At 33.9% G+C, this 13220-nt stretch overlaps 1 protein-coding gene across 1 annotated transcript in view; it reads right to left on the bottom strand.

Moving 5' to 3' along the window:
- LOC118270248 (zwittermicin A synthase ZmaJ) overlaps positions 1-12402 on the bottom strand; it is a 42567-nt gene extending 30165 nt beyond the window's left edge. The window contains exon 1 of the mRNA XM_050697985.1: positions 12184-12402. The gene's annotated coding sequence lies outside the window, so the exon portion shown is untranslated. The remainder of the gene's footprint in view (positions 1-12183) is intronic.
- Positions 12403-13220: the final 818 nt, after the last annotated feature.

Below are 13220 nucleotides of genomic sequence, written 5' to 3'. Positions count from 1 at the left end.
GATGGATCGAAAAAATGTGGAGAATCATCCAATATCTTCTCCCACCAGGGGTGACGCGAAAGGAAGTGTCAGACTCTTACTGACTAAAAACCATCCCGTTCCTACTCCTGCTCTTTGAGATGGAGTTCCAGTAACCCCGCTCCAGATCGATAACTACCATACTTATAAAATTAATTTAATGGTTACTTAACCCAATATTTAGTAACTGTTTTTTTTTTGGTTCGTTTTGGTTTTAGTTTATCATTACCAAGGAATAGTTTAAGTAATCATTAAATGTATCTGAATACGGCAGTAAAAATAACATTATTATTTCTTATAGTACATAATATGTATTTGTCGTCACATAAACAACAGTTAGATTGGACAGTGATTGTGATTAAGATATGAATCTTACTAATTAAAACATAGAGAACTAAATACTTCCATTGCTTCATTAATATCAACCGAGCACGGCCATATAAGGTTAATTAACTGCAATAAAATAAATCATACAATACGACAATACATGACAAGAAATCATAGTAAAACAACTTTATCAACAGCTTATCTACTACTTCTTTTAGACAATGAATCAAATGTCTTCTCCCGCCTCGACTAAGGCGTAAGGAATTGTTAAAGGTAATTAGGGGTAATTTATTCATCCAAACATCTATCACATCTTTTTCAACAACATCTGAGTTTGTTATGAAAGAGCCTGCCCCTTTCACCGTCTTCTGTCGCTTCATCAATGAAAACAATTGCTATCAATCGTTCTCGTGTCGTGTCGTATAATATATAATAATCGTGCGTATTTGTAAAGCACTTTATGCAGAGTAGAGTCAATGTTTATTTAACTACGGGGTAATAGAATTCAACGGGTGAATAGACACAGGAACGGGGTGAATAGATGTAAGGACATTTTCCCAACATTTATTCACCGTCCCTCGAATTCCATTCACCCCGTTTTACGGTACTTTACGTTCTCAAATTGAATTAACTGGTCCAGGGTACGAAATTTCTTCACTATTGTAATCTTCAAACAAAACACTACCTGCCATTAAAGCCGTAGCAGATACATAATTATAGAATATCTTATATACTTCAATAAAATAAATAACTATAATAAATATGCATTGTTATACATAAAAGTGTATGATACAATCTAACCACTATGTACTACATAGTACAAATACATACGGCCTTCGGTACATCGCTTTATTTAATGTTTTACATTAAAAATAAAAGAATATTGCGCCTTGAATATAATTGTTAACTTCGAAAGGAAGTGTGCAAGGTAACTGGTGCCCTTAATGCAGACTAATTGGGGATTTTTAACCTCAGAATATTGCAATCATGTGTTTATGTATGTAGCGTTATTATGTGTGGGAGAGTCATGCTTCGGCACGAATGGGCCGGCTCGACCGGAGTGATACCACGGCCTCACAGAAAACCGCCGTGAAACAACGCTTATGTGAATGAGGTTACCGGAGGCCCAATTATCCCCCTTCCCAATCATCCCAATCCCCGATTCCCCAACAACCCTTAAATCCCTAACCCCGCAGTTTCTAACGCACTTGTAACGCCTCTGGTGTTTCAAGTGTCCATGGGCGGCGGCGATTGCATGATCTGCTCGTTTGCCGACTTATACCATAAAAAAAAGATTTATGTTCGTATTCTAACACATAATTATGTAATGAATCTAAATATTGTATTAACACTTATAATCTTCTAACGGAAATGCCACCACCAAGTAAGGAAGACTGCGTTCAAGCTATGAACATATAAATCAATATGTCGGTTATGCACTAGACAAATATGTACTGAGTATGACTGGACACATACTTGCAATGCCGTACATTCATGTAATGTGTACTGGAGATAAATATTTTGATCTGTTTTTATGGTATAAGCCGGTAAACGAGGCAACGGATCACCTGATGGTAAGCAATCGCCTCCGCCCATTGAAATAGTTTTACAGTTTAGCTAATACACTTTCGTAGCATAACTACATCTGATCCGGAGCTGCGGACTACCTAGCGGGTTTACCGGGGCTCCGGGTCGAAAAGCAGGAGAAGGAACGGGGTGGTTTTTAGTCAGTCAGAGTCTGACACTCCCTCTCGCCTTGCCCAAGGCGGGAGAAGTCATTGGATGATTTTCCCCCTCAAAAAAAAAGCATAACTACATAGTACATCTCTGGAGGAATAGCAACCTAATCAAGAATCTTTGGATAGTACTCGGTATTAAACAGAAATTCTATACAATTAATGTCAAGGATCGATCTAAATCTTAAATTAAAAGATTAATATATTCTTAAAACATCCATGGTAAAAGTTGACTGACAATCCCAGCCTATCGACAGCACAAGGTATTCAATGCCAGAGTTGTCACTCAATTTAAAAACCTTACAATTAATTTAAAATCAAAATGTGACCATTAAATGACCTAGCAATCAGACCTCAGTCAAATGGTACAAGTAAACATAGTTTGGCCAATCAATTTGCAACGGTCACTACAAGTTTATTACTCTATGTCAGAGATAGAGAACCTTTACGTACCAATTGACAGGGCATTTTTTTAAAGTAATATTTTTTGACGTGCATGTAGTGCCATAAAACTAGTATGTAATGATTTTTTTTTTAGTTTGTTAAACAGAACTCGTGCTGTATTAGAAAAATTGTTGTCAATTTTTGAAATGTTATTCATATCAAATAAGTAGACAACACGACGTCGCCATATCTGCGCATGCTGTACATGATGAAGAGTTCCTCTATGACTCGAAACTAGTAGAGTTTTTCTTCATTAATTTACGTGAGTAAACCGTGTTTTTTAGTTAATTTAGTATGTCTCGCGATAGTTGTTTAATTTACGTTATAGGACAGATTAAATTTTGTGAACAAAAACGTGCCTAAAATATTGTACTGTATGACCAAAGGCACGCGTACCAATGGTTCACCATCCCTGTTCTGTAGATGTAGTCATGAGAAGCCATTGGTAGTACCAAGAAGTGTCAAGGTTTATATTAATTACTTACTTATATACTTGTTTAATTGTTCACTCCATTGTCAGTGGCTTCACGCTGCTTAGGACAAGGGGGTCAGTAGTGTTTTAGTACATTTTTTTGCTTATAAAGATATAGAATAATGTTTTTTTGGTATTTTGCATTTAGTTATATTTTCAGTTTCACTGATGGACTGAGTGACAGACTATTGTTTATTTCATTCTTTGTTGACGTTTCAAAAGTTAGGTACTTTCTACTTCAGTATATGGTTTAATTGGAATAAATGATTTGACTTTGACTTTGCTGCTACTTTTTTTTGAGTCTTATTTAATAGAGAGTGAGTTTATTGTCAATTGTTGGGTGATGTTACTGCATATTTTAACAGCCCATGACCCAAAACCGCCCTTCCCTTGTAAGGGTGTTTTTCTATCAGAGTTTACAATAAAATCATATCAGAGATGTGCTATGCTATATTGCTGTAGATGCGTTTGGCTTCTACCTATCATATTTATTGGTACAGATGGCTAAGCACTGGTGGCAACAGACTCAGCTAAGCTATGTCTTTTACGTGGAAAGATGCGTGATAGCTTCTCAGCTATCGATACATCGCATACTCGAGCTGCGTATCTCCCTCGCACTGCTACATAACTTAGTATTAGTGGAAACGGGTCACATAGAAGAAGATACTTCATACACAAATCATCATAATCATCCGGAAGACGTCCAGTACTGGTTTTAAGCCTTTTCCTATAATTCCTTCACGCAAAAAAAGACATAAATAAATAATCTCTTTAAAAAGCTTCCTTCAAATTAATATTCAACACGTTTTTATATGCATTAAAAAAAGTACGTACTATTATGTAACTGTCTTTGTCCATATACATATAAATTTAATTTATCTTCTATATCTACAAAAAAAAAGTTGTATATTAAATCTTTGTACCTTCATAAAAAAAACTCGTTTGAGGAGTACTAGTTAGTCATTTTGTTTAATGTCTTTTGATATCAGTTTTTACCGACTTATCGAAAAGGAAGTATTGCTTTTTGTAATGCGGAAGATGTTTTGTATTGCATAATATATTAATACAGAATACTTAATTGATTGAATATCGTTAGTCGAGTGGTCGCAAGTGATGATTCTGATTCTTGTTCAGTACCCTTAATACAAGTTTTCTTCACGGCTCGCAAAAGTGACTGTTAGGAAAAAGTCATCCACCACAGATGGGGCCCAGTAGGGCTAATGCCTGAACCTAGCAGGTATACCGGGGCTCCGGTTCGAAAAGCAGGAGTAGGAACGGGGTGGTTTTTAGTCAGTAAGAGTCTGACACTCCCTCTCGCCTCGCCCAGGGCGGGAAAAGTCATTGGATGATTTTCCCCCCTTAAAAAAAAAGGAAAAAGTCATAGATTTCAATTTTATTTTTAGTTCGATTACGTCAACATTCTGTACCAGGCCACTGCAACTTCTGGAGGCCACCTCTTCATAAAATGGGTTTGCTATATAGTTTTAGATTAGGTACACTTAACAAAATCTTTTAAAACCCCACTAGGATTTTCTCCTGTGCCGTGGGTGCGTTTACAAACATACAATTTCACATACACATGACACCCAGATCCGAAACAACAAAAACAAAATAATTAATCAAAGCTTATGTCTCTAAACCTACACTCCGCCGACACAATTATAACTAAAACTATAAAAATAAAAATATTACTATCTATTATTAAGTATTACATAAATTAAGTAATTATAACCGAACGGTAACGTGTGAGTCATCTATTTATTTATAAGTATGTTTGGTTTAGTTCCCACGAGTCAAGGTCATGTTTTGAACTGAGTTTATGAACTTGTGATGTAACTGTTCACACCTATCCCTTACTAGCGGTATTGTTAAGAATTTAAGACTTTATGACAGTTGGATCGCCTGATGGTAAGCAATTGCCGCCACTCATGGACATCCGAAACACCAAAAGCGTTACAAGTGCGTTGCCGGCCTTTTGGGGGTAAGAAATGTAAGGGTTTATAGAGAATCGGGGATTGGGAAGATTGGGGATTGGGTAATTGGGCCTCCGGTAACATCACTCACATCATGAAACACGACGCAAGCGTTGTTTCACGTCGGTTTTCTGTGAGGCCGTAGTATTACTCCGGTCGAGCCGGCCCATTCGGGCCTAAGCAAGGCTCTCCCATACTTCGGCCCTTTTGGGGGTTAGGGTTTGGCGGTTTAGAGAGGGGACGAATTAAGCCTCCGGTTACCCCAGTTTCTGAGTATTTAAGGCTTAATACTTTTCTCTACAATAAATCATTAACGAATCCAGTCTCATGAGCAGTTTTTCATACATGCCATTATAGCCAAAGGTACTAGCAGTCCTTATATATTCCTTGACATTTCCTTAGCTACACATCAGTACAATGAACCCTACATACTTACATACTGAACTTGAAATATTGAACAGGTTTTAAGTTCCAACTTGTTCCAGACAAGAGTTAAGTAGTAACCTACTGAGAGCTAGGGGTTATTTTTAGATCGTGTTTTGAATCTACAGTAGCGAGATATCAGAAAACCGGTACCAAATAACCGGGTCGGGGATTATTGGCGATTTTTGAGTTTATTAAAAATCTCTCAGTAGGTAAAGTATCTGCCGTTTTTTAAAGGGGGATGATAATCCAATGACTTTTCCCGCCTTAGGGAGAGTCAGATTCTTACTGACTAAAACCACCCCTTTTTTTCCCCTGCTTTTCGACCTAGAGCCCCCGGTAAACCCGCTAGGTAGACCGCAGTTCCGAATCGAGATTTAAAAACTACCAACATCTCTTTAAAGGCATGTCCTGGCAAAGTACCAATGTTTATTTTTCGAGTTATTTGTACTTCCTAAGAGTATTAAGACAATACTGACAAGCGGTGAAGGAGAACACCTTAAAGAAACGATTTTATATGGTACTATTCTCATCCTCTTTGACATGCGACTCATAGCAAAATGTGACGTTAAGAACTTATTTTTATGTTGTTCACAACCAAAACTACACGACATACAATATTTTTAAAGTGCTTGTACACAAAACCAGTTAAATGTTTAACTATATAAAATCGAGAGTTTATCTTGCAACGGCTAGTGTTGACCCAAATGACTTAGTAATTGTCAAGAACCTTGCACTGCTCACTTCCGAGCTGGTCCAACTTCAAGGCAACGTTTTGTGGGAGTCAGCAGACTTGTAGCTTTGTCTTGATGATCACGACACGGTATTTATTGAAGTTTTGTTACGGTACCTAAATGCATCGGACTTTTTAATTTATCAGAAGAATAACTACATTTTAAGTGAAGGAAGATCCAGTTTTTTTCAGTCACTATCCCATCATCTGACATAGTCCTGTCATCCCTTAGATAGGGGATGAACTTAATTAGACTTAAAGACAACGAAACCAGAAAATCCATTAAGTGTATTTTGCCCTATATTCGTTAATACTTCAGTCAAAACCGAGACATTTTCTGACTACTAGACAAATTCAGCATCCGTATTACTGACTGACTGACAAATTTTTGAAAATCAAAGATAATTTCAACAATACTTCACCTATCCCGAAATTCAATCCCCTTGTCACACATTGCGACCACTCAATCAACGAGGCAGTACGAACATCAAATTGCGGAAAAAGCTACCAAAGGATTATAAAGGCCATCCCACACACACGTCGCTTTTACGCAGCGTTTTGTTAAGTGGCCAGATCCGCTGCTAGTCCGGGGCCGCTCCCCTGTCATTTATCAATTGTATGCGTCGAGGTATAAACATAAATTAATTCAATGCACATTTGTAACTAGCATGCAATTTTGTCGTCATGTGTGTTGGAGATTTTCGGTTAGATTGTCTGAAAGGACAGATATTTAAGTTTTTGACTGCCAATACAAAACTGTTGAAGGCAAATCGTCCGCTAACGTCGGTCACCGGTGACCACCATGGCGTTCAATGTGTTAAATATGTTAAGGGCCTATGTTGCGTATTACCTATAATATATGAGGTTTATAATTTATGGGTAATTTAAGTACCCATAGCATAGTCAATTTAATATGTTTAATGTAAATTCACTATAGTAAATGGGACTCCATTTTATAATTTTATAAAACAACAATTAAAATAAAACAAATAAAACAATAACAGTTTATAATTTTATGTCCTAATTTTACGAGCTTAACTATGTTTTACCAAGTGAATCTGCTAATATGACACACTCGTCTATTACCAGCCACTTCATAAACGAGTCATATAACTTAAATAAAAGAAAAGACAGGCGTGAAGTATGTATGTATAAAACTCCAGTCATTCGCAAAAATCGGGCTACCTACCTACAGGCGCCTAACAAGAAACCAGGGCAGACTTAAAAAAAAAAAACAATGTAACCTCTAGACTGTAAACAAAAAAATTCGCTTGTTTTTTTCCACGTGAAATGACCGTGTCGTGGTCACCCATCCATTTACCGTCTGCAGAGAGTGTAGCTTAACCTTCGAGCCGTTGGTTGACGCGTATGAGACCGCCACGCGACTCGGTGTAAACAAACTTTATATTGCCTTACTTATAGGTCAAGAGTGACTATTTGCTTGTTTAGCAGTCCCGGATTTGATTCTGAAGTCAAGCATATCATAATGGGCCTAGTTTCCTAATAATAAAATTCAATACATACTTTTTTCGCAACGTCAAGAATGATATTTTCTATAAATTTTGTATGAAATAGTGCGTTATGACGTCTTCAGATTTGTATGTGAATTAGTCGACTTATTTCTAGAAGCTTAGCTAGAAAATTAAGTAGAGCATCAAATCTATGAATGCGTGATTATTTTTGAATATTTTATTATATTGAAAAGTCCCCAATTATATATGTGATGTTTGTTATTACTCGTTTAACTACAAACATCACATATATAAGTTTTTTTATTTTCTGTAACTAATATGATATACCGTAAAATGTTGCTAAAACTTTTTTTTTAAGTTTTTTTTTTATTCTGATATATTATAATAAAATATTAAACATAATATTATTATTTATCTACTTATTTTTCAAATATCTATCCGCATAATAAAACAACACGTAAAAAGAAATCACCAAGTACAAATAAAAAATCATAGTATAAATATTAATATAATATTGTGATGAAATTACGAATTACGAAACTTTTTCCTACCCGATAAGGGGAAGTACAGACTATATACTTAAAATATTATGGTGACAAATTTTTACATGGAATTTTGAACTAGCAAAATAATATTTGACTTAGATCAACGTCATCACAACTTGTAGGTACTGTACTATTATTTATTGTGTTTGATTTACTCAACTATAATCTGTGAACCGGTTAACTAGCTGTGTATTTACTTATTATAACGTAAATGACACAGTTCACGCTTATATTATAAATGTGAAAGTTTGTTTGTTTGGATATATGTCCGTCAATCACACTAAAACTACTGAACAATTTTTGATGAAATTTGGTATGCAGATAGGGCTGACATGGGTGATAGGATACTTCTTATTTAGTTGAAACTAGTAGAGTGATTTGAATAAACCGCTATTACATGGGACTTATAACACAAATGGTGAAAAGTGGGCGTACATTGTACATTACGATAGGTAATATGCACTTCTGTCTATATCGGAGATAAAACGCGTGATGATAATTATGAAGCATACCTATCCCTTTCTTTACTCAAACCGGAAATCGAATCTCAACAGTTGCACTCGAGAAAAAAAAAACAGAAAACTTTTTACACTATTTAATTTAGCTCGCATTGAACCGTTTAATTACCTATTTCCTTAAAATATTTATTTACTCGTATTCTTAGTAAATGACTCATGTATTGTACATTGTACATGTATATAGCCTCTGTAGCTCAATGACTTGCTTTATATACTATTTGTTGGAAAACCCCAACGCAGTTGCATTGAGAACTGAAAGTACTTTTAATAAAAAAATATTCGAAATCATTCTTCCTTGTTCGATATGCTATTATTGGGTAATTCCGCGGTTAAAGCCACTCTGCTCGGCTCTTATTGATTGTAGCGTGATGTTTTATAGCATATAGTCTTCTTAGGTAAATGCGCTATTCAGCGCAAAAATAATTATTAAATTCGAACCAGTGATTCTGGAGATTAACGCGTTCAAACAAACTCTTCAGTTTTATAGGTACAATAGTAAAGATATAGTATATAAAACTTGTATATTTTGATGCTCTATGATAATATATATTTACGTATTTTTTTTAAGTTTAAATAAATGGCACATTTTTATAATAACTATCATGAGACATACTAAATTAAATAAAAATCACGGTTTACACACGTAAATTAATGGAGAAAAGCCCTACTAATTTCGAGTCACAGAGGGACTCTTCATCATGAGCAGCGTACGCAGCCTAATAACAGAGCTTTACTCCATTAATTTACGTAAGTAAACTGCGATTTTTTGTTAGAATAAGAATTTTATTAATAAACTTCACAAACATGTTCTTAATACTATATCACAAATTGTTTAATTATAATGTTATCATCAAGTCAAAGTCAAAGCATTTATTTCATTTAGTCCTAAATAAGGCACTTTTGAAACGTCTAATTGAATTGTCCGTCAGTCTGTCTGTCAGTGAAGCTAGGCAAGTGTATCGGTATCCCCCAAACTAGGATAATCCTGTATCGTTGGGCTTGAGTTGAGACATCTTGAGTACATTATTAAGTAGGACTAAATTAAATTGGCACATTAATGGCACTCATTTTTATTCCCGTGTTTCCAAATTATTCCTCCGATAAAATTATCTGGCGTTGAAAAAATCAGCTCTAAAGTAAACTTTACGTTTTTAATTAAAACAACGTTTTTAATTACTATTTATAAATAGTCCTTGGTACATAAAAAGTCTAGATCAAGTTACTGACTTCCCTCTCACTTTAATTATTACAGTTTATTTTTAAACACAACAATTAAGTAAACTTGGACTAAAATAGACTCTACTTGATTTACTTTTCCTTTTAAAGTATTTAATTACAAAGGTTACAGCCTACGCGAAGTATTTTTAAACTTAACAGAACTGTTTTTTTTATTTAACTTTTTAAGAAATTTGACTGCCTCGTTAGTCGAGTGGTCGCAAGTGCGACTGCCGGACAAGGGGTCTTGGGTTCGATTCCCGGGTTAGGCAAAGTAAAGCGGGTCGGTTTTTCGAAAATTTCTAGGAGTTTGGAATTGTGCCCAGTATATTGCAATAGGTGAGCCTATTACATGGGACTTATAACACAAATGGTGAAAAGTGAGTGTACATTGTACAGTGATAGTGGTTGTTATTTAAGAAAATAGTATCTACAATACATCCTCTGCTCAATTTCCATCTTACTAATATTATAATTGCGAAAGTGATTTTGTGTGTTTGTGTAATCTTGTGTAGTATTGCATGTAGATAATCTAGATTTTATTTAATTAAGTTAATTAATTATAAACATTTGAATAAATTTATTTAAATCTTACTAATATTATAAACTAGCTACTTCCGCGCGGTTTCACCCGCTCTGCTTGGCTCCTATTGATCATAGCGTGATGTTTTATAGCCTATAACCTTCCTCGATAAATGCACTATTCAACACAAAAATAATTATTCAAATCGGACCAGCAGTTCCTGAGATTAGCGCGTTCAAACAAACAAACAAACAAACAATCAAACAAACAAACTCTTCAGCTTTATAATATTATAGTATAGAGTCTAGATACGAAAGTTTGAGAGTTTGTGTGTGTATTGTTAAATAAATAAATATGTTTGTTACTCAATCACGTCAACCTTTTACGTTGTCCGCAGCTCCGAAGGATAAATTATGGTCTGGAATAACATTTATTCAACCGACTTCAAAAAAGGAAGATTTCAGTTTGACTTGTAGGTATGTATGTATGCTTGTGCACGATTATCTCGCGTTTGGCTGAAGCGATTTTGATGCAGTTTTCGGCATAGCATTTTTCGGACTCATGAGAAGGTTTTATGTATATTACCCGACTTAAATTAGTTTTCGTATATTTTTTATAATTCAATAAGTACTACTTGACTTGAAGGTAGGTACTTGACTTGAAAAATAATCATAGTAAACTTATTACCGTAACTTTATTTTGAACTCTCTACTTTCACGGAAAATGTGTATACGCATAAACTAAGACTAAAGTTACCAGTAGGTAATATTTATTTTTATTTCCGCAACAACATAATCTGTAGTCAATAATTTATTAGTTGTATTAACTTACTTTTTATAACTCAAGTTATTGTATAGTTTACGAGTGCATTATTAAGTACAAGACCACTATAAAATGCAATAAAAAATATATATTGGAGCTCATACAGTTTATTTATCTTTGTCATAATAATAACTCACGCTGCGTTGATTGGCAATTAACAATACCTTGTGTAATATAGATAATTAAAAAATATGTTTCACAAAAGCGTCTGCGAATAGTCAAATTAAATACTTTTTATTGAAATGTCAAAATTATATTTAGGTATTTAGTAGTTTTCACGGTCAAAAATAAACTTTTACAGCGCCTAAAAATAAACTTACTCGTACTTAGTTACTTCAACTTTTATTTTTATTTTTCACAGTCAAATATAAACAATAAAATATTTAAAATAACAAAGCTAATATTTTAAAGTGAATAATTTATTTAAAAGTGAATTTATTGTATCTTGTAGAAATAGTTTTAGTGATTTTTTGGTTACTTTCAGCCGCAGTCATATAAAAATTTCGATTAAGGTAAGGTTTTAAATATATTTTTTACATATTTTATTGCACTGTCATACGTACTTGAAATGGCTACACGGAAATATACAATACATAACAAAGAGAGCTGAGATCATTTCATTTATTAAATTGCAATTAAAATTCATTTCTTGTCATACATATTATATTTCTGATTGATAATTCGTTATTTTTAGGTAGTCGTTTTTGCATATTATGACATTTTATATGAATTCATTATTTTAATTTTTCTGGTTTGTTTAAAAATGTATCGTTTATATAATTTCATAACTAAAATAAATAAATTATATTATTACTTCGTGATATTTAGAATTCAAAATTTATTATCAATTGCATTTTACTTAATATCATATTTTTAAAATTACTTTGCTAATTTATATTTCTTAAATTATTTTACGCTATAAAAATATTTTTAATTTATATCATGCAAAAAAAAATACTCACATTCAGCCAAAAAGTCACACACACCGAAATAAAATAATAATAAAAAAAACAAATGTCACACAAACACAGTCTGTACAAATTTTTGAAAATCGAACGCACACTACACGTCAAATTTCCCGCGCGAATGAAACTGTCAACGTACTTTTTTTTTATTTTTTTTTAAATTGCAAGTCTATGCACATGGTACGGTTAGTGCGCGGACTGCCGGCGCACTCAGCCTCTACGAATTTATATAGTCCTTGTGTTCTCCGCTTGGGTTGCGAGTCGTCCTAGAGCCGCACGTGCCGGCCCCTTCTGTAGGGACGTTAAAGAGTAAGTTGATTGATAAAAAATAAAATTAATTATTGCTATTTTTGGAGGATTAATAAGGTTGTGGAGTGATGTTTTTGTTAAATCTACTTTTAGATACATAATGGTACGTAGAACTGAATAAATTCGGAAATAAGAACAACTATTTTCGAAAAGAAAAAAAATAATGTATAAAAGATCATCTAATCAAAAATTTATTATTCATTCATCACTTAAATCTATTAACATTAATTTCCCGCTAGACATATATTTTGAAATCGAGAATTGGCTGAATATCGTGATTATTCTTCCTAAAAAAATACAATCTCATAAAACTGCAAAAATGTTAGTACTTAGAACATAATAATCTGCATTACCCGCAATGTCGCAAGTGGTTGCAAAGCCGACTGTTGAATGTGAGGCGTGAAGTTTGAAAAGCGTTCAAGTGCATTGAGATCAAACACAAAATCTATTACCGTAAATTTACGTATATTAACGTAAATTTCAACAAAACAAAAAGATTGCTGCCGCACTCAGAGAAATTTAATGATTACATACTTAAACTATTCCTTAGTAACGATTTTGTTCCGAAAACAATTACCAAGAACTGGGTTAAGTAATCATTAAATGACTGTGTACGGGAGTAAGACTTGTTTCATGTTACAATATGATAAGTATCGGCGCTGATCGCTTACCATCAAATGACTCGTTTGCTCGTTTGCCTACTAGTCCATAAAAAAAAAAAAAAA

Source organism: Spodoptera frugiperda, chromosome 13, assembly GCF_023101765.2.
Source record: "Spodoptera frugiperda isolate SF20-4 chromosome 13, AGI-APGP_CSIRO_Sfru_2.0, whole genome shotgun sequence".
NCBI classification, from domain to species: domain Eukaryota; kingdom Metazoa; phylum Arthropoda; class Insecta; order Lepidoptera; family Noctuidae; genus Spodoptera; species Spodoptera frugiperda.
The sequence above is the reverse complement of the archived record's forward strand: the minus strand, read 5'-3'. Positions and strand labels throughout refer to the sequence as shown.